The sequence below is a fragment of the Lynx canadensis genome, chromosome F1, assembly GCF_007474595.2.
Source record: "Lynx canadensis isolate LIC74 chromosome F1, mLynCan4.pri.v2, whole genome shotgun sequence".
NCBI lineage: Eukaryota > Metazoa > Chordata > Mammalia > Carnivora > Felidae > Lynx > Lynx canadensis.
Genome location: NC_044319.2, coordinates 23,891,679 through 23,914,921, shown reverse-complemented (window position 1 = coordinate 23,914,921; position 23,243 = coordinate 23,891,679). Strand labels below are relative to the sequence as shown.

Genomic DNA, 23,243 nt, shown 5'->3' with positions numbered 1-23,243 from the left:
CCCGTGTTCTCTCCTCCCCCACTTGCCTGAGAGGAGTGTTTCGGACGGAGTTCCCAAATGTCTGCTAAACCGCAGGGTGTTTTCCGTGACTGACACCTTTCCAAGCTGGGACATCCTTCCCTATATCACTCAGTGTGGGTGGAGAGAGGAAAGGAGCTGCTATCTTAGACATGCCCCATCCATGCCGGGTACTGGTCTAGGTACCCAGTGGAATGGCTGGAATTCTCACAGCCACCTGGTGGACTCAGTGCGGTCCTGACTTTGCAAATCGGGGAGCTCAGATTTGCCCGAGACGCAGCTAGGACGCTCAAGAGCAAGGGCTCAAGGCTAGGTCCCCGGCCCCAGCATCCACAACCTTGAACACACCAGAGGGACTTTAGCTTCTCCGCCCACACCCCCCACCCCGCAGAAGGGAACTTGTTCTCCCCACTTCCCCTCTCCCCTAACTCCTGATTCATGAAGAAACTAATGAATTCATGATTTGTGAAGACTTTTGTCCTTGAGCTCTGCTCAGATAGGCTTTGTTTCAAAACACAGTGTTCATTCATGCCAGATTCTCCAGGGCACTTCCAATTTCATACAATTTTACAATTCTTAATGAATTCATTTTGGTACATTTATGATAAGTATGATCTCATTTTATACCGTCTTAAGGCATTCCATGTGCAGAAATTCAGAAACTAGGGAAAAAAATTTCTCAGTTACCATGCCCTGACTTTTGAATCAGAAAATGCTTCTCTCTCTGATGCAGACACCAAGACTGCAACACGATCATCTTTGCTCGTCTGTCGGCATTTTTTTTAGGGAGCAAGTTCTGTGTTCCAGACCCTGGAAATGCTGTTGTGCATCCCTCATTGCAGCCCAGCCCCAGGATATTCCGGCACCTTTTCCAAACAGATCCTTGACCAAGCAATCTCAGCCTCCCTCCCCACCCCGCACCGCCATACTGAGAATCAAGAGGGTTTTCTCAACCTTGCTGCAGATGGAACAGCTGTTCCTGCCCTGAGACTCCCTTCTCCAACTCCCTCCCATCCATGGACATGTGGGGCAAAGCCCCAAGTGGACAGGCTGATTGCTATCTCTGGGTGCCAAAAAGAAAGTCCTGCGTGCCCCTCCCCAGTTGCCTGCCCCCGGCTGACTCCACTCCCTCCCTATGGATGGGGCTCCACACATGTTGCCTCCAGCCTCTCTGAAGCCCACTCTTTCCAAACCATTGAGTCATTTCCTCTCAGGGACTTTCTCATTAAAACCGTCCTGTTTGCTTTTGCTCTGGAGCTCCACTCCGAGTTGCTGTTTCCTTCTCTGTCCCCACTGAGCTGTAATTAATGGCCCAGCACCTTCCAGCCCTCCCTCCCGCTGCAGTGTTCCTTCCCACTCTCTTCTCTTGGCTGGAATCTCTACACCTTGTACACATTTGTGCAAAGCCCCAGAGTTCCTAAAGCTGTGAGGAAAATGGGGGATACCGGTCTTGTCCTACAAAGTATTGCTTGAAGGATAAATTGGGAAGATGCGTGTCTACAAACAGGCACCAGGGAGCAAACCCTCTGACCAACAGCTTGTCCCAGATCTAACTGACACAGCAAACAGAGCGGTGGGGAATAATAACATTTGATTAATGCACTCTGAGCTGCACGACCCTGAGCAGCTGCTGAGTCCCTCGGAAGATGTCTGTGGTCTCTGTGAAGCCCCAGTTTGGAGTGTTGCAGGCACATCTGAGACCTGCTGACCCGGGGACAGTTTGCTGTGTGGTCAGCAGCACCAAGGCAGGACTGGATGGGGCAGAAGAGGCCAGAGGACATCGGGGCTTTCTGATTGAGTGATGGGGCGATGGGAAGAGAGTACAGAGAAAGAAAGGAAACGATCAGACCTAACATGGCACCTTTGTTCTTTCTTCAGGCTTATTTTTTCAGGGAGGCAATTCTCTGATCCGGGCACACAAGAACTGTTGTCTATTTCTCATTGCAGGTACAGCCCCAGATTATTCCAGCCCCTTCACCCAGTTTGTGGATCAAATGAAATGTCATGGGCTGTACTGAGAACAGTGCCCTTTTCGCCCTGTGGGTATTTGATAAATGTTCACTGAAGCAAGTCAAACTGAAGTTCAAAAAGTATACGTGACAGAAAGGATAGACCATAAACTCATCTACTGACCCCAAACCTTCCACTGTCTATTCACTCATCACAGCACCTATCACTAAGAAAAACCCATGGGAGATACTCCTGGGGTGATGGGCCACCCCTCAAATCCCATCATGTGGGCAGCCTCCTACTCCAATAATGTGCGAGGCCCACATGGTCTAGTGCCTGCTAATGTGGCTTTGCAGAACTTAAAAACCAGCACACTGTCCCTTAGAAAACCTGCTTTCCAAGTATACTTATCATTGTTAATCATCACCAGTTTGGTGACTCGAACAGAAGGTGAGAGTTGCCTGGTTTTGGTCCTGGCTCCTGAACGTTCACTCTGATTCAGAGGAAGCCAGCCTCAGTCCTGCACAGGGTCACCGGCCTCCTCTGTGCTCCACCTGGTTCCCTGCTCTGTGGCCTGGGCATCCTGTGCTATAAATGATCCTGCCTTCTCGAGTCTTAGGTTTTCAATTTCTCCATTCCCACTGGCCTTCTCCAATCTACCGACACGTTGCTTAACTCTTTGTTGCTCTGCCGGCTTCATAGAGCCTTCCCTTTACATCCTGCAGGAGGCGCCACTCTCGCTGGGTAAAGGAGCAGTGTTCCAGTGTTTCCTTTACCTGGAACACACCTGAGTGGCAACTTGTCGCTGCTCACCTCCTCGTGCAAAGATGGGCACCACGACTGACTTCTACTTGCTGTCTTGTGTCCTTCCCCCACTACCAACTCCTTACAAGAACCACCTCTCGTTCCTTATCCCTCCACGTGCAAAAGTCTTTGTTGACTTCCTACCGTGAAGTCAGTGACCTTTTATTCTTCATCCTGCTTGCCTATCCTTAGCATTTGATACACCTGACTATCCTTTCCTCTGGAAACCTCCCCTTCCCTGGCCTTCCTGCTTCTTCTGTTCTTTCATGGCTCATCCTCAGTCTCTGACTAGCTCTCTTTCCTTGGTCTTCTCTCTGAAATCTTGATGTTTTTGAATGCTGTGGTCTTAGCCCTCTTATTCTGGATAGCCCCTTCCCTGAGCAATCTCATTTACTCCCATGGCTTAGGCTAAAACTTATATACTGATGACTTTCTTTCCTTTTTATTAAATTAAAAATCTCTTATCATTGGGGCACCTCAGTTGGTTGAGCTTCCGACTCTTGGTTTTGGCTCGGGTCATGATCTCATGGTTCATGAGATCGAGCCCTGTGTTGGGCTCTGTGCTGACAGCATGGAGCGTGCTTGGGATTCTCTCTCTCCCTCTCTCTCTGCCCCTCTCCTGCTCTCGCTTGCTCTCTCTCTCAAATAAATAAGTAAACTTTAACATATATATTTTTTTAAAGTATCTTATAATTGCAAAGCATCACATGTACTGGTAAACAACAAATAAGAAAATAAAAACACTATTTCCACCAACTAGAGATTACCACTGGTAATCTTATTGTATACCCTTCCAGAATTCTTATGTATTCTTACATATCTTTTTCAAAATGAGAAATATACTATTTTTTAAATTGTTACGGACTGTCTTGTAATTGCTTTCTCTAAGGTTAATAATCTGTAACTTTCCATGTCAATACATCTAATCTCATACCTGGTCCACCTTGTATTTCCTCAGTCATCCCCCATATGTCCTCTCTAGCTGGTTTGTCCAGTTAAGGACCAATTCAGGCACGAATATACACGATTGTCGTTACATGGATATTTCTTAAGCTCTTTTGCCATAGACAAAAGACACGATATCATGCTTGTTAAATGGATTTGGGCAATTATCTATAAAACATCCCATTTTCTCGATGTGACTAGTTCCTTTTCTGTGTTTCTCTAGAGCTTGTTTCTCTAACCCACTTAATTTTTCATAAAATGGAAGTCAAACGCAAAGTCATAATGAATTCAGGTTAAACCTTGTTATCTAGATTGTATCATAGGAGATGTGAAATTCATACTGCATTTTGTCGTAAGATAAGTATGTTCTGACCGACCCACTATTAGGGATCCTAGCATTTGAACTTAAGGCAAATGGCAATCTTACCCTTCCATTGTAGCACTAAGTTTTCACCCTTGTGACTGGAAGGTAAACTGGGTGGTGTTATTTTGGCAATACTGTACAAATGTCTGGTGCCCCAATAACCTTATGCCGAAAGCTTTTAACACCAGTTTATACTTGAGTCAATAACTCCACTAAGAGTTTAAAGTGATTATCAACTAGAGTTCTTCGTAGGATATGGATAACACATTTTAGTTAATTAAAGGTTAATTAAGAACATTTTTATGAAGAACCTATTTCCTGAGGTGTGGGCAGGACTACCAGTATTTATAGCCATAAATACTGACAATCATCATTCTGCTGGTTACAGGAGAACCAGCTTCGATGAGGTAAAGTGAAAAAGAATGAGTTCTGGAGTCAGAAAGACCAAAGTTCAAAATGTAGGCTATGCTTCTTACTGATTGTGTGAAATTAGACAAAGTCACCTGGCCTCTGAGCCTCAGTTTCTTCACCTGTAAAACAAGGAGAGTAATAGAATTTACCTCATAGGTTATTTTAAAGATTAAATGCTGAAATGTAATTAGCACAGTGTTGGCAAGAATATAACCTCAGTAGTTTTTTGTTATTAAGATCAGCCATCCTAGCTGCCTGTGGTAGGCAGGATCCCCCAGTGTGGTGCCCGTCTAATCCCCCTGAGTTCAGAAGGACCTCTGAATACAGTGAAATATCTATCACCCCCATGGTTATGTTATATTATATGGCAAAAACGGAGCTTATCAGGGTGGACCTGACCTGGTCACGTAAACCCTTTAAAAGCAGAGAGCGTTCTCCACTGGTCACAGAGAAGTCGGAACAGTACATTCCAGCTGGCCTGGAAAAAATTAAAAACCTCCATGTGGTGAACGGCCTATGTGGCAAGGAGAGCCACTGGCCTCTGGGAGCTGAGCATGATTCCCAGCTGACAGCTGGCAAGAAAATGGGGAACTCATTCCTGCAGCCACAAGGAACTGAATTCTGCCAACACCTTGAATGAGCTCAGATGAGAACCTCGAGTGCCAGATGAGAGCTGCAGCCTGACCCTGACTGCAGCCTTGTGAGACCCTGAGCTGGGATCCCGTGAAGCTGTGCTTTGGATCCTGATCCACGAAACTGTAAGATAATAAATTCGCGTTGCTTTAATCTGCTTAGTTTGTGGCAACTTGTTCACGGCAATAGAAGACTAAAATCCCAGCTAGGGTTAATCACCACTGCTTCTGCTGTTCTTGCTGTGCCCATTCCTGTGGCTAATGGCTGTCCTCTAAAGCAAGACTTGATTGCATAAATCGTGACATTGCAAGAATGACGAGAGGTGTCATTCTTCAGTACAAACCCCTTAGAATGTAAATGCTCTCTCTGGCTTCTACTGCTAATGGACTGGCGGTGGTCATGGGGAGGGATGGTTTATAGACCTTTGTGGCTTCAGAAAGGAACAAAAATATCATCAGGGCTGAGTCTTTCCTGGAAGACTCAACTCCTTATGCAAAAGCTCTTTTCTTCATGGGTTCCTGTTTGACACTGCAAGTCTCTACAAAGGGCTTAGGTGAATCTGAGGCCAAACTCATCCAAATGACCTGGTGAATAGCTTAAGTCCTCAGTGAGTTTACAGTATGTTGGGAAAAGCAGACATCATACAAGCCACACAAACTTACCGTTAGAAGTCGTATTGTGTGCCTTAAAGAAAAAAACATTGAATTGTGAAGGCTTTCCTGAGGAAATAATCCTTGAGACGAGATCAAAAGGATGAATAGGGGTTGACTGGGCAAAGGGATGATGATGATGATGATGATGATGATGGTGATGGTGATGAGCATTCCCTGAGGGTAGGAACAGCTCATGGAAATGTCCTGAGGCAGGAAGGGTCATGGCAATTTTAAGGAACCTTAGGACCGATGAGCTAGCAAGAAGAGTTGAGGGTGGAGAGGTAGGGAGGAGCAAATCTTTCAGGTCCTGTTAGGCAATGCTAAGGATATCCGTCTCAGTCGGGCTTTCTCTTTAAAAAGACCACCGTGGCTGTGATGCATTATATGGAGCAGGGACAGGTGCAGAAAAACTAGTTAGGAAGCAATTGTAGCAATCCAGACAGAAGGTCAGGGTGGCTGTGACTACGATCATGGCGGTGGAAGAGAACTTAGATAAAACAAATTTAATTCAGGGATTTTTAATTTTTCCAGTTTTTAAAAATTAAGAAAACATTTTCCGATCATCTCTATCATTCCATGGAGAAGTCACACCCATTCATTTACTTATTTGATTTACTTATTTGTGTATTGTGTTATTATGTGCCAGGCATAATTCTGGGCATGGGAATAGAGTAACGAATGAAAAAAGGGCAAAAATCCCTGCTTCCAAGGAGCTTTCGAGTAAGTTAGATAATAAGCAAGAAAAATAAGGAATACGTAAAATATATTTGATAGCAACAAGTGCTAAGGAGAAAGTTAAAGTTGAAAAGGGAGGGGCGCCTGGGTGGCTTAGTCGGTTAAGCGTCAGACTTCAGCTCAGGTCGTGAACTCACGGCTTACGAGTTTGATCCCTGCGTTGGGCTGTGCTGACAGCTCAGAGCCTGGAGCCTGCTTTGGATTCTGTGTCTCCCTCTCTCTCTGCCCCTCCCCTGCTCTCTCTCTCTCTCTGTCTCAAAAATAAATAAACATTAAAACAATGTTTTTAAGTTCAAAAGGGAGAAAAGGATGTGTTAGAAGATCATATTATGTATGTCCAGACAAGATCTCACTAAGAAGGTGACATTGGAGAGATGATCTGAAGGAGGTTAGGGATCAAGGCATGCAGCTATTGAGGGTGGGGTGGGTCAGGGAAGAGGACTCTAGCCAGAGGGAACAGCAAGTACAAAGCCTCTGAGGTAGGAATGTGACTGCTGTTTTCCAGAGGGCAATTATGGCTGGAGAAGAATGGGCAGAGGAATGTATCAGTCATCTATCTCACAAGAATGGTGAGTAACAAACAACCTCAGAACCTCAGTGGCACACAATCATTTAGTTTTACTCATGAGTCTAAAGATCACTGGGGTGGTTCTGCTGAGATGAGCTGAGTTTGTCAAGGCTCACTCAATGCCTATGCAGTCAGCTACAAGTCAGCACAGTTTTGCTGATCTTGTCTGGGCTCCCTCACACATCTCAGTCTTAGATAAGACAACTGGATTGACTTAGCTCTGCTCCATATGTCTGTGTGCCTCGCATCTTCCAGTAGGTTGATGTTCTGTTCTTATGTCATAGCAGGAGTGTGGAGGGAGGAGGAGGAGGAGAGAAAGGAAAAAGAAAGTAAGAAGAGAGGAAAGAGAGAAAGAGGAAAAGAGAAGGGGAGAGAGAGAGAGAGAGAGAGAGAGAGAGGAGATGGGGAGGGGGGAGAGTACACAGCGCACACAAAACCTCTTAAGGTCTGGGTTCAGAACTGAAACAATGGCACATTCTATTGACCAAAGAAATTCATGAGACCAGCTTAGTTTCCAGGGATGGAGAACAAATCCCACTTCTTTTGGGGGAGACTGTCGAAGTCACACTGCAAAGGGTGTGAGTATAGTGAGGGATGGAGAATTAGGACCAGTTGTTGTCGTGAGTCTGCCACATTAAACTAGTGGGAGATAAAGTCAGAGAAGTCATGGGAATCTAGATGGTGTGGGGCCTTGCAGGCCAAAGTAAGTCCTTTGGCTTTTGCTCTGAGATGAGAAACAAATGGAGGGTTTCCAAGAGAAGAGTGATACAGGCTAACTTCTATTTTCATGGAATCACTCTGGCTGTAAGGTTGAGAATAGACTGAAGTGGGGAAGGAGACAGTGAGGAGGCTACCACAGCAATCCAGGCAAGAGGCAATGGTGGCTTGGCCTGGAAAATAGTAATAGTAGTGTTGAGAAGTGGTCTCGCATCTTGGCTCATAGAGGAGGGAATGAACACCAACATTTTGGTATTTTCTTCATATGAAGAGAAATGCAGGGGAGGAAGATTTCTCCTCTCTGTCTCCTCCCCATTGAGCACCCCTTCTCAGACAAAAAAAGACAAATGTGATAGGCAAGAGTCTGACATTTCCTGGGACATGCTTTAGTAATGGGCAGGGACTTACTCTGTCTGCTGAGCAAAACCAGTCCAGAATGTTCCCTTCACTGGAAGTGTGCTGCTAGATAGCAGGCTCCTACTCTATCCCCTGGTAGTTGAGGATGTGAGGCAGCCCTGGTCCTCAAAGGTGCCTGGTGAATGAACTTGGGTTGACTCTGCATACCCAACTCTCAGATACACACTGAGTTGAGCAGGTCTCAAGGTCTGGTTGCAGTGGGAGTAAGAGGCTTCATTCGACCTCAGCCTTGTTTCTTTGCATTCAGAATCTTTGGGTCAGCCAGTGCCCCACTTAGCTCCCTTTGTATGAGTTCCCCCACTGGTGACAAGAGAGGTGAGTCACAGAACCTGAAGACCTAACATCAACATCAAGCTCAACTGAGAATTTGCTGCCATGTTAACCCTTGGCATAGTCTTCCTTTCTTTTTTTCTGGTTTTAGGTAGTCTTTCTTCATCCCTCTATCCCTTTTTCTGAGCCATATTTGAAAGAATGTGAAATTACATTTTTATTAGTGATGCCTCCCTTAGTTTCAAGTAACAGAAACACATTTAACCTCACTTAAAGACAAAGCTAGAATTTGTTTTGAAGAAACAAATTTGTCTCAAGACCCAAGGGCAGATACATAGTAGACTTCATAAATAAACTATGGAGTGCATGGGTGGCTCAGTTGGTTAAGCGTCCAGCTCTTGGTTTTGGCTCAGGTCATGATCTCATGGTTTGTGGGTTTGAGCCCCACGTCGAGCTGTCAGCACAGAGCCTGCTTGGGATTCTGTCTCTCCCTCTGTCTCTGCCCCTCCCCTGCTCTCTCTCTCTCTCTCTCTAAATAAATAAATAAACTTATTTTAAAAATTAAAAAAAAAAGAGAAATAAACTACAGCCAGAGCTTCAAATGCAGTCAGGACTTTCCCTTCCGTCCCTAGAGGAGGTGAACACACACCCTAGTTTGCACAGAACTATCCTGGTTTACATCTGCCAGATGTAAACAACAGGCAGAAACCACACAGTGACTTAAATAACGGAAGCTTAATATAAATATTTTTAAATTTTTGATAAAAGAGCAATTATAAGATATAGGGAAACTCTATGTGGTATCCTAGGGCCAAGGGAGAGCACCTAAGGAGAGACAGATATGAAAGGGGACCCCCTTCCCAAGGCTGGAATTGCAACCATTGGATGGCAGAGAGATTTGCCCAGACCAGAGCTGGTCTGCAATGCGTGAGCAAGCAGGAAGCAACTCTCTGGGGCACAGGTTGGGCATAGAAAATCTGCAGCCAGTGGTCTGGCACAGGAGCTTGAAGAGAGAGTGGGGTGCCATTGCGGACAGGAGGCTTGGAATATACCATGTCCATGTCAACACGGCCAGGTGATCACTGGCCAGGTTGGGGCTGTAAAGTCACCAAGGGACCATGAGTTCTGAGCCTGTGGCTGGGATAGAGTACCACCAACTGACAATGCGGCTGCCAGAACCAGCAGGAAGGCCCCTTCCTCCTGCATTATCCCTCTAGTACCCTCTCCTGAGAAACCTCAACAGGTGTTCTTTGTAGGGGAGAAATGCTTTAAAGGAATTCCATTTGTTATTGTGGAACCTGTATGGAAGGGTGAATTCGGATCTGAGAGACAATAAATTGCTAACTGATGCAGCTCTCAACAATACCCTGGTACGAATGATTAATTCCCAGAATAGTCAGATTCATAGAGAAAGAATGTAGAAGAGTAATTACCAAAGGCTGGGAGCATGGGGGAATTGGAGAAGTATTGTTCACTGGGTAGAGTTTCAGTTTGGGACGATGAAAAGGTTCTGGGGATGGATGCTGGTGAAGGTTGCACAACAATATAATGTACTGAATGCCACTGAATTACACATTCAAAAAGGATCACAATAGTAAATTCTACATTGTACATATTCTATCACAATTACAAAAAAGGTTAATTCATGGTCACTGTATTTGTCTCTCACCTCTGCTCCACTCTGTACATTGACTTTCTTCTTCGTTTCTCTGTTTCTCTTCGACACCCTGGAAAATCTGGCTGCCGACAGCTCTTGACCTAAAACAGCTCTTCTTTTCTCAAGAAAGCAGCCACACTGAGTCTGGCTCTCACAAGTCCGTCTCGCAAATTCTCATGTAAGTTCTGCAGCTGCTTTGGTCCAGTGCTCATCTTGGCCATTGGGCCAGTATCACCTGATACAGGCGACTTTGCAGAAGTGTTTGTGTGTGGTGTTAGGGGTAGGATGGAAGAGGGAGAGGAAACGGTAGTGACAAAACAAGGGAAATCTGCTATAATCATTTAATGGGCTCCCCTTCTCTCCCTTCCAGAGTTTTAACTAAATAGGGAAGCCAGGCAAATAAGTAAATAAGTAAATATTTTAAAATTCACATTAAGAGGGAAACCAATAAGTAAAATAATGCCAGATCAGTCAAATATTTTTCCTCCTTTCCACCTGTGCTAGTGGTCTGAATTAATAATAGAGGCATACGGCCGAATAATCAGAATTATTCATCAAGCTAATTAACCATATATAGTTTTCTAAGTAGCCACAAATGGTGGGAATCTTTATTCATACATATATAGTGAGATTTACAAATGTATTGTGGTTGTTACAGTGATTATCATTTTTTATCTTTGTAGGCACAACTTCTTGAATTGATATATATTCCCATCAGGTGCTTCAGAGAAGCTCTGACCTTTTTCTCGACAGGCAAAAATGTGCATTTTGGCACCAGATTATCGGATGGAAAAATACAGGCATTTTCCAAGCCCTAAACACAGAGTGTGCCATCTATTAGTTTGGATTTCTTCCTTAACTATCATCATACTAATATGTGGTGGTTTTTCCAAGAAGAAATGAATCCAAATCTATTTTGGACTCAGAATCCCGGAAGCCTGGGTTTTATCACTGGCTGGTCACAGATGCACTGAAAATGGGTAAGTCACCTCCATCTTTGTCTGAATTTCTCCATCTGGCAAATGTAAATTCTGACACTCGCCATCAGATAATGTTTGCAAAATGTTTGATGGTCCTTGCTGGTAGACAGTATGTAATTGCAAACAGTTGGATCATTTTTTTTCTGTCCTAAAAATTCTTCTCTTTTTCTAGAAACTATTTTTAAATTAAAAATGTCACTTTTAAAGTATGGGCACATGGCAATAAAATTCAGTTGGTACTAGAGAGTAATTTTTTTAAAAAGTAAAGGTCTTTCTCTATGGCATTCCACAGAAGTAACAGCTTAAGAGTTTCCTATTTTTAATCCTTCTGAGGCGAACCTCCGCAACAATAATTTATTATCCCTTTATTTTTGATGTATCAGCTTCAAAGTATAGCTGATGGGCCCCCTTATGAAAGATGAGGAGCTTGGCTCATTTACACTTTCCTTCAACAACCACTGCCAGATATATTTCATTTTTTTATTATTCCTTTAGATGCGTCGATAGCTTTGTACAATGTATTCAACCTTCCATTTCTTGATCCATCAATTTTAGGCAGGATGTCAATACTTCCCTCTAAGTTAATGAGAGATTTAACAGCCCTACCTTTCCCTCCTCCTCTCTTGGTCACAGTATCACAGAGTCAGTTCATCATATAGTTAATTTACATGGTCAAATGTATAGAATTTATTATTTCTGATATAATTAATTTTGGTGTGTTTTGGCCATGTATTAAGTCTAAAAACAGCCAGAATTTATAATATTTTAATTAGATGAATACTATTGATTATACAATTTCATTCCATTCAAATAAAAAAATATTTATTGATTGCATATGCAGTACCAGCACTGTGCTAAGTGCTAAAGATACATCAATGCACAGAACAGAGAAAAAAAAAAACCTGCCTTCGTAGAGCTTACCTTTTAATGTATATGTGTGGACTCAGAGAAAAAGTGATGAAACTATTTCATTTAACCTGTGCTGATAGAAAAAGAAATGCCCAGGGGCACCTGGCTGGCCCAGTAAGTAGAGCATGTGACTCTCAGTCTCCGGGTTGTAAGTTCAAGCCCCCATGTTGGGCATGGAGTCTACTGAAAGAAAGGAAGGAAGGAAGGAAGAAGGAAGAAGGAAGGAAGGAAGGAAGGAAGGAGGAAATGCATAGATGTAAATTGGGAGGAGGAGGGAGAAATAGAGGAAGCAGGGAACTGAATTTTTATAATGCATTATTATCATATGCCTTCACTTTCTTACTAAAATAATAATTTAAAATTTACAGCAATTTAGAAGAAATTTACTTCTTCTTGAAGCTATTCTTTCCAAGGCCTCCTCATTTGCTAATGTAGTTTGGGTTGCTAATTTGTGAAACCTGGTTTTCAATATCATTTTGCTGGGTTTTTGTTGTTGTTTTTTACTGCATGTATTTTTGTATTTTTTTTCCAATTTTACTTTGTATTAAGCAGTTGGGCTTGGGCAATTGTTATTTGTATGGCTTGCCTTTCTCTTTTCTTTATCCTTCTGTATAAATTCTAAAATCATTATTTCACGAAGCATCATATTTCATATAAGGACATTATTTTTACCATTTTACTCTCCCATTTCATTGATAGTTTTTACTGGGTATAAAATTATTTGTTCAAAATCAATTTCCATTAGAACTCTGAATGTGTTTCTCTCTTATCCCAATGGAAAAGCTTGATGTCAATCTGATTTTCTCTCCAGCAAGGCTAACTTGTCCTACTCACTCACCACCACATAAGCATGAAATATTTTTTTTTTAATTTTTTTAATCTTTATTTTTGAGAGAGAGAGAGAAAGAGTACAAGCGGGAGAGGAACAGAGACAGAAGGAGACACAGAATCCGAAGCAGGCTCTAGGCTCCCAGCTATCAGCGCAGAGCCCAACACGGGGCTCGAACCCATGAACCGCGAGATCATGACCTGTGCTGAAGTTGGATGCTTAACCGACTGAGCCACCCAGGCGCCCCATGAAATATTTTTGTCTTTAACCTTGGCTTAAACACATTTCACAAGGATGTATTTAAGTGTGAACATTTTTTGTATTAATTGTGCTGGGTACCTCCAAGTTGCTGACATTCATAAGATTCTTATTTGTCTTCAGCTATGGAAAAATTTCCTCTATTATATTTTGGGATAAATTCTTGACCTTTTAAAAATCATACTGATTAGATTTATGCCCTTTTCTATTACTTCTCCATATTTTTTTCATTCTTCTCATAATTCACTTCTCTGCTTTTTTGCTCTATATTTTGGGATACTTATCTAACAAGATGGATCACTGGTAAATTCTACCCAACATTTAAGGAAGAAATTATACCAATTCTCTACCATCTCCTTCAGAGAATAGAAGCAGAAGGAATGTTACCTACCTCATTCTATTTGGCCAACATAACCCTAATTCCAAAATCAAAGACATTATAAGAAAAGAAAACTGTAATATTCCTCACGAATATAGATGGAAAAATCCTCAACAAAATACTAGAGAATTGAATTAAACAATGTATAAAAAAGAATTATATACCAAGAAGAAGTGGGATTTATCCCAAGTATGTAAGGCTGGTTCAACATTTAAAAATGAAGTAATGTAATCATATCAAGAGGCTAAAGAATAAAAATCACATGATCGTATCAATAAATGCAGAAAAAACATTTGGCAAAATCCAATACCCATTTGTGATCAAAAATGCTCAGTAAACTAGAAATAGAGGGGAACTTTCTCAACTTGATAAAGAATATCTACAGAAACCCCTACAGTTAACATCATACTTAATGGTGATAAACTTCAATATCAGATACAAGGAAGTTCCCTCTCACCACTGCTTTTAAACATTGTAATGGGATTCCTAATTAAGGTAATAAGACAAGAAAAAGAAATAACAGATAAAAGTTGGAAAGGAAGAAATAAAACTGTCTTTGTTTGCGGAGGACATGATTGTCCATGTAGAAAATCAGAAGGAATCAATAAGAAAAAAAAAAAAACCCTAGAATTAATTAAGTGCTTATCATAAGGTTTTAGGATACACCGTTAATATTTAAAAAGTCAATCACTTTTCAGTATACTAGCAATTAACAAGTGGAATCTGAAATTAAAAACAGTGCCATTTTTATTAGCACTCCCCAAAATGAAATACTTAGGTACAAATCTAACAAAAGCTGGACAAGATCTTTATGAGGAAAACTACAAAACTCTGATGAATGAAATCAGAGAAGAATTAAATAAACTGAACTAATGGAGAGATATTCAGTATTGTCAAGATGTCACTTCTTCCCAACTTGATGTGTAAATTCAATACAATCGAAATCAAAATCCCAGCAAATTATCTTGTGGAAATGGATAAATTGATTCTAAAATTTATAGAGAGGCAAAAAGCTCAGAATAGCAAACACAATATTGAAGGAGATGAATAAACTCAGAAGACTCACACTAGCCAACTTTAGAATTTACTATACAGCTACAGCAGTCAAGACAGTGTGGTATTGGTAAAAGAATAGACAAATAGATCAATGCAACAGAATAGAGAGTCAATGAATATATGCAAGTAGATATAGTTAGATGATGTTTGGCAAAAGAGTAAAAGCAATATAGTAAAATGTAGTCTTTCCAATAAATGGTGCTGGACCACCTGGATATCCACAGGCCAAAAAAAAAAAAAAAAAAAGGAATCTAGACACAGACCTTATACTATTCACAAAAATTAACTCAGAATAGACCAGAGACCTAAATGCAAAAAACAAAACTAAAAAACTAGAAAATAATAGGAGAAAACATTGATCACCTTGGGTATGGCAAGGACTTTTTGGATATGACACCCAAGGCATGATCCATGAAAGAAATAATTGGTAAGCTGGACTCCATTAAAATTAAAAACTTGACTTCTGTGAAAGACAATATCATGGGAATGAGAAGACAAACCACAGCCTGGGAGAAAATATTTGCAAAAGACATGTCTGATAAAGGATTGTTATCTGAAATGTGCAAGGAACTCTTTAAACTCAACAATAAGAAAACTAGCACCTGGATTTAAAAATGGCCAGAGACTTTAACAGACACCTCACCAAAGAAGATATGCAGATAGCAAATAAGTATATGAAAAAAATGCTCCACATCATATATTATTAGGGAAATGAAAATTAAAACAACGAGATACCACGACATACCTATGAAAATGGCTAAAATCCACAACACTAACAATACCAAATGCTGATGAGGATACAGAGCAACCGAAACTCTCATGTACTGCTTGTGAATTCAAAATGGTACAATCACTTTAGAAGACAGTTTGGCAGTCTTTTATAAAACTAAACACTCTCTTACCATATGATCCAGCAATCCTGCTCATCGGTATTTATTCAAAGGAGTTAAAAAATTATGTCCACACAAAAATGTTGTGCACAGATGTTTACAGCATCTTTATTCAGTGCCAAAATTTGGAAGCAGCAAAGATGTTCTTCAGTAGAGGAATGGGTAAATAAACTGTGGTACATCTAGACAATTGATATTACTTAGTGGCAAAAAGAAACAACCTATCAAGCCATGAAAAGACACGAAGGAAACTTAAATGATATTACTAAGTGAAAGAAGCCAATCTGAAAAGGCTATATACTGCATGGAAACCATATGACATCCTGAAAAAGGCAAAGTTATAGAGACGTGAAAAGATCAGTGGTTGCCAGGGGCTTGGGGGCAGGGAGGGAGGGATGAATAGGCGGGGCAGTGAAAATACTCTGTATGATACTATTCTGATAGATGTATGTCATTATACATTTGTCCAGACCCAGAGAATGTACAACATTGAGAGTGAACCCTGATGTAAACTATGGACTTTGGGTGATTATGCTGTGTCAGTGTAGGTTTATCAGTTATAACATATGTATCACTTTAGTGGGAGATAATGGGGGAGGCTATGTATTTGTGGGGGCTGGGAGTATATGGGAACTCTCTGGACTTAAAATTGCTCTTAAAATATTGTCTTTATTTAAAAATTATGCTAATTCTAAGAAGCCAGCCTCAGAAGACCAATATTGTATGATTCCACTGATATGAAATGTTCAGAATAAGCAAATCTGCAGACAGAACGTAGGGGAGGGATTGCCTCGGGCTGGCAGAATGGTAGGTTTAGGGAGACAGAAAAAGGGTACACAGCTTCTACTCAGTAATGAAAACATTGTAAAATTGATTGCAGTGATTTGCACCAACTCTCTAAAAGCCACTTACTTGTATACTTCAAAAAATAAGATTGGGTCAGGAGGCAGTATTGAACAGGGTTTAAGAACATAGACTTTGGAATTAGCCTGACCTGAGTTTACTGACTTTACTACGTACTGGTTGTGTGACTTCTCACACAGTTCTCTCTGAATCTCCACTTCCACATCTGGAAAATACAAATAAAGTCATCACGCACACATGCACACACACACACACACACACACACACACCTCAAAGAGTCTGGACAGTATCCTGAGGAACCAGGGCAGGGGAAGCCAAAGGTTCCCACCCTCTCCTCTGCAGCAGCACTCACCTCACTGACTGGGTGCCATGGCAAAGAGGCAGCTCCCTGTTGCCATCCTTGCCACAGGGAGGGAAGACAGATCAAATTCAGTGAGACACCAACTGATTGTCACCTTCTCTTGGCCCTTCCTTTCTCTGTGAATTTGGTCAATACCAGACCCATGTCCATAAAGACCCTTCCTCAGATTTGAAAAATGGATAGGGGGTGAAAGAGAGCAAGAAATGAACTCTAAAAATCTCTCACCATCATGATGCTATAGCAAAGGTCCCAGGTGCACTGCAGACAAAGATTGGACGTTTATCAAGTAAAAACTGCAGGCTAGGATGAATTACTTCATTGGATGTGGAAATTACAAGTGGTACTTAAATGCTAGCTGCTTTTGGCACGGACAAAGTGGATTAATCATTATGGTGTAATATAAAGTCCAGATGAAACAAAGTCAGCCCAGCAATTTTAGCTGGAGAGGACAGTGTAAACACTACAAAAACAACCAGGCAAAAAAATATAAACTGTGGAGAGCAGCCATTTCCAAAGCCACTCAGGAACCAGTTTTCCAAGAGAATGTTTTATCTCAAGCCAAGTGGACCTAAGATTAAAACCCTAAGATTAAAGCCTCTTGTATCTACTCATCCATGGTTATCAATAAAGGACCACTCATCCAAGGGAAAAGTATCCCAACTCATTTTTTTTTTTTTTTACTTACTTCATTCTGATCTATAATTGACTCTTACTACGAAGACAACAAGGAAGCCGTGACTAATATTTTGTCAGGAAGCAAATCCACCCTACATATCAGTACAAAACTAGAACTAGCCATCGGGGGTGGCTGGTTCTAAGCAAGATGATAATGATGACATAGAGTCGTGAAATGTCCAAGCTAAAGGGAAAATAAGAATATTATGTGACAATACAATGATTATAGCAAACATTTATTAAGAACTTAATATGTCCAGGAAGTATTTAATAATTCACATGTTTTAACTCATTGAACCCCAAGCATACCCCTATAAGATAGGTACAACCAATATTCCCATTATTTAGGGGTGGTGAGGTGGCCCCATCAGTTAAGAGCCTTACTCCTCATTTGGCTCAGGTCATGATCTCACAGCTGATGGGGCTGACCCCACGTCAAGTTCTGCGCTGACTGCGTGAAGCTTGCTTGGGATTCACTCTCCTTTTCTCTCTGCCCTGTCCCCACTCATTCATTCTCTGTCTCTGTCTCTGTCTCTGTCTCTGTCTCTCTCTCTCTCTTAAAAGAAATAAATAGGGGCGCCTAGGTGGCTTGGTCGGTTAAGCGTCCGACTTCGGCTCAGGTCACGATCTCGCGGTCCGTGGGTTCGAGCCCCGCGTCGGGCTCTGTGCTGACAGCTCGGAGCCTGGAGCCTGTTTCAGATTCTGTATCTCCCTCTCTCTCTGCTCCTCCCCTGTTCATGCTCTGTCTCTCTCTGTCTCAAAAATAAATAACATTAAAAAAAAAAAAGAAAGAAACTTAAAAAATATTCCCATTATTCAGAAGATAAAACTGAGGATAGAGACCAACTCTCTCATTGGGCACTTCTGAAAACTGAGGCCAAAGGTAGTGAGAAAACTTGCATGTAGTTATTGAAGTTTGTTGTATTTCCTTCAAACATCCTTCATCATTCTTTACCTTCTTCCTCTTCACTCCATTTCAGGTGCTCAGTTCACTCTTTTTTTAAAATAAAGAAACCCATTTTCAGGAAAAAATCCTATATTAGCCATTTACCCCATACTTGTCAAGGTCACTGCCATCCAAATGATGCTGATGTCAAATCCAATGTTTAGTTCTCTATCTTCCTCTTATTTGTCCCATCAGCAGCAATTGACATAATCGATCTCTCTCTCCCTTCCTCCTTGGAAATCTTTTCTTCTTTTGGTTTCTGGTACACTATTCTCTCTTAAATTTCCTTCTACCTCAGTGGTAGCTACTTCAATGTCTCTTTTATTGGTTCCTTCTCTTTTCCCTGACTCTAAGCCTGGGACTTAGTTATTGGACCTCTTCTCTTCCATAACTATACTCACTCCCTTGGTGATTCCTTCTAGTCACATGGCTTTAAATGTGATTACTGAATTTATATGTTCAGTCATGACTTTGTCCCAGAAGCCCAGACACATATATTCTACTTGACACATATATCTACTTGACATCCCCACTTGGATTTCTAAGTGACATCTCAAACACTAACCGAGACCAAAGGTGTGATTTCTCCCTATCAAACCTGCTTTGCCCAGTCTTCCCTACACCCATAAATGGCAACTCGACCCTTCCAGTTGCTTAAGTCAAGAATCTTGAAATCATCCTGATCCCTCTCTTTATCCCATATTCATTTGAACAAATTCTGTGGCTCTACTATCAACTACACCTACAATTCAATGCCTTCTTGCCATCTCCATAACTATTGCACTGGTCTGGTCCAAGTCTCTATCATCTTGCCTGGATTGTCCTAATAGTATCCTAATTGCTTAGGTTTTCCAACTCTGTCCCACTGCAGTAGCTAGAGGGCTCTTTTAAAAGTATAAGTTAAAAATCCTCCAGTAGCTTCATGTGTCACTCGGGGAAATGACCAAATTCCTTCACTGGTTCATAGGCTCTATGTGCTTTGCAAGTGTTTTAACCCCACCCAAATATCTCTCTGACCTCTCTCTCTTACTTATAACTTCCTTTAGGCCATTTGTTTTTGGTATCTTTGTTGTTCTTGAATTGAGCCGTATGCCTACCTCACGGTCTTTGCATGTGCTATTTTTCAGTCTGGAACACTTTTCTCCAGATATATGCATGACTGGCATCATTCTTACTTTATTTAATTTTTGCTGTGCTCAAAACTCACTTTATTAGAGAAGCCATCTACTACAAATAACAAGACAGCATTTCTGTATTCCTGATACTCTATATCTTGATTTAAGCCTTAGCAATTATGATACTTGATTATTATATGTTTAGTTATTTATTATTGGTCTCTCCCAATTAATTATGAGCCACATGAACTCAGAGATTTTGTTTTTTTTGTTCACAACCCCCAGCACCTCAAACAATGCTTGACGCTATTGAGTGAATTAATTAATTAATTAAATCAGATTGTTAACTATTGCGGGCCTACTGACAATTAAGACTTATCTCTCATTGGAGAAACAAAGGTATCTATCCTATCAAAGAACTTCAAGACTTAGATATGGTGATGGTGAATGTGTCCATGAAATTATTCTTCATGAGGTCCCTGACTCTGTCTTCTTATGGATTTATCCTGATAACTATTTCTTTAAGAATTCACTTAAAAATTAAAATTAATGATAAAATAATGACTATATTGCTTTAGTTTGGACAGGGCTCTTTCAGGCCTTAAAATAAGTTGATCATAATGGCAATTGGCTTGACTAGACTTTGTGCCACCTGTTTGCTATAGGAAATCTTTCCCCTTCACAAACCTTGGGGCAAAGCATGAAGAACTGGGAGAATAATGGCCACAACTATCCTCTGGGAACAGACTTAAGGGCTATGTCACTTCCTTTAAAAAACACACCACACATACCCACTGCTAATATAAATACAATAGCCATGAGTCTGACTGCCATGGAGACCCAGGTGCACCACAAACCTCATGCCAGATGAACAGAAGGTTAAAGGAAGGAATCTGCTGAAAAGGCCAAAAGTTTGGTTTGCTTACAGAATATTTTTTATAACCTTTGCCCATTCAGCAATTGTGGTGTCACTGTTTTGTTTCTGTCCTTACTCCACAACATAGTACAGGGTCAAGTGTCCATCAGTGACTTATCTTACCCTTCTTGTTTTTTTGGTGTTTAATGTGGTTGTGCTTGATTAGGGTAAACAGAAAAGAAGATTTGAATGAGTTCCTGTTTCAAAGGAAAGGGGGAACCCTGGTGATGCCCCACCCATATCCCCTTCATCTATTCTGAAGGTCACCTGCCAGTGGTTCCCACACACTTTGGTGGATTCCTGTGACTCTCCTCCTGAGAGCATTGTCTAGTTTCAAGAGTAAGCTTCACCATATTCTCTTATGCTCTAAAGACTGGAGCAGACCAAAAATGCTGAGAGCCAACACTCTAGGAACTGCCCTCAACCAATGGGAGTAGGTGATGAAAAATTCAGCTTTTCATTCACTCACAGGGACAGTTCTCAGATGTATTACATCCCTTTTCTTATAACATCCCCAGAAGTATTAAGCCCCAGTCACCCACAATTCATTAACTCACAGTTTATTGGCTTTACCCCGTTTGTGTTTAATTTTCCTATTCCCATAATGTTCTTCATAGAATCACTTCCCAAATAAATTACTTGTGCTGAAATTTCTTTTCTGATTCTGATTTTGGGGAATCCAAACTGAGATGGGCATATTTTGCTACCTGAAATGGCCTGGACCTATATTTGCTCTTAAGGAGAGCAAGAATTTGGAGTACAGAATTTCTGGCAGCTGCTGCTGCCACCTAGAAATTGTTATTGAACAACATGAAGCAATATGGCAAGGCTGAAACTGGTAATGTATCTTATCATTTGGATAATAATAAAATTACTTGTCACTTAGTAAATACCAAAGAAATAATACTTCATTTCTTCACTTACTTTATTGACTTAAGTATATGTAAATTATCAAAGTGAATAACATAGTAATGCATATTATTGTTTGTATGATAATCAGGTTCATTGTTTGTTATAGGGTACTTTTAAGAATTAATGGTCATCTATTGAATTTTATAAACATATTCAGGAATGAGGAAGCTTTAGAAAAAAGCACTCCAGAAATCTGCATTAAGATTCCTTTGAGGGGCACCTGGCTGGCTCAGTCAGTAGAGCATATGACTCTTGAACTTGGGGTTTTGAGTTCAGGCCCCCCATTGGGTGTGGAGATTACTTAAAAACAAAATCTTACTATATGCTAAGAACTTGGATGTAAATTAAAAAAAATTAAATTTTAAAAATCTTAAAAAAATAAAAGATTCCTTTGAATCTTTGTTAAGTACTGGCCACACGTGAAAAGAGTGAAATTGCACAAACTGTTCAAAGAATACTGGGAAGGGAGGGTCAGCTTGCATAGAGATGAAGGTTTTCAAACTTGATCATCCATGGTGGAGAATCTTTGGAGATCACCTGGGACATTTAGTAGGGATTCTTGAGAGGTCACACTTTAGAAGTAGGACACAATTCCTGGAGTGAAAACTATTTTAGCACTACTAAGAAAAGCTTAAAAATAGTCCTCAGGAAGATTACTTTGATTTGAGAGTGATGTAAGTGTCTATGAATACAAAACCCAACCCTCTTTAAAAGAACAACAAAATCCAGACACTCAAGAATATAAGATTTACAATGTACAATTGTGCAATGTGCAATGTACAATTCACAGACCCAATAAGTTTTTCTTTTGCTAGTTATAAGAAGGAGGAAAATGTGATCTCTAACCAGGAAAAAGGACAATAGAAACAGATCCAGAAATTACAGAAATGCTAGAAGTAACAGATGATAGATGACCGTTATTAATATTGTGTTCAAGTATATAAAGACATGAACATGTGAGAAAAGAGATGGAAGATATAAAAAATAAGTTAGAATGAACTTCAGGAGTAGAAAAATTAAGTATTTGAAATGAAAAAATCCACTGGATAGGATGAACAACAAATTTCACACTGCAGAAGAAAAGACTAATGACTTTGAAAAGATATAGCAATAGCATCTATCCAAAATGAAGCAGAGAGAACAATAACTTTAAAAAATGAACAAAAGTTCAGTGACCTCTGAGACAGTATTGGGAATTCCAAGATACATGTAACCTGAATCCCAGAATAAGGAGAGAGAAAGGAAGGGAAAGCAAATATGTTGGAAGAATCAATGGCCGAAACAGTTCCAAATTTGATGAAGACTATAAACCCACAAATCCAAGAAGTTCAAAGCACCTCACATAAGATTTCACACACACATAGTAATACCCACATTTGGAGTGACATAAAGCACATTATAAAGTTCTGAAAACCAGTGATAAAGAAAAATATTTTAGCAGCTGCCAAAGAAAAATGATAGTCTATACAGAGAAACAAAGTTAAGAATTATTCATACCTGTGGTCAGAAACTATGTAAACCAGAAAGAAAAATGAACCAAAATCTTTAAAATACTAAAAGAGGAAGTGCCCGGAGTAGCTCAGTTGGTTGAGTGTCCAACTCGATTTCAGCTCAGGTCATGATCCCAGGGTCATGGGATGGAGCCCCACATCAGGCTCCACACTGAGCATGGAAGCTTGCATGAGTTCGAGCCCTGAGCTGGGCTCTGTGCTGACAGCTCAGAGCTTGAAGTCTGCTTCAGATTCTGTGTCTCCCTCTCTCTCTGACTTCCCCCACTAAGACTTTGTCTCTGTCTCTCTCTGAAAAATACACATTAAAAAATTATTTAAATAAATAAATAAATAATGAAAAATAAAATACTGAAGGAGGAAAAATATTGTCAATCTAGAAATCCATATGTAACTAAAATATTCTTCAGAATATGGTCATTTTTTTTAAGACAACAGCTGTGACAATTCATCATCAAGAGGACTACATTACAAGAAAGTTAGAAAAAAAGTTGCTCAAATAG

The 23,243-nt window shown here is 40.6% G+C and overlaps 1 long non-coding RNA gene across 1 annotated transcript in view; it reads left to right on the top strand.

The window, feature by feature from the left end:
- LOC115505134 overlaps positions 1-23,243 on the top strand; it is a 65,279-nt gene that overhangs the window by 29,288 nt on the left and 12,748 nt on the right. The window contains exons 5-8 of the long non-coding RNA XR_004343109.1: positions 5,097-5,250; positions 7,019-7,082; positions 10,236-10,320; positions 10,826-11,122. This is a non-coding gene — a long non-coding RNA (uncharacterized LOC115505134). The remainder of the gene's footprint in view (positions 1-5,096; positions 5,251-7,018; positions 7,083-10,235; positions 10,321-10,825; positions 11,123-23,243) is intronic.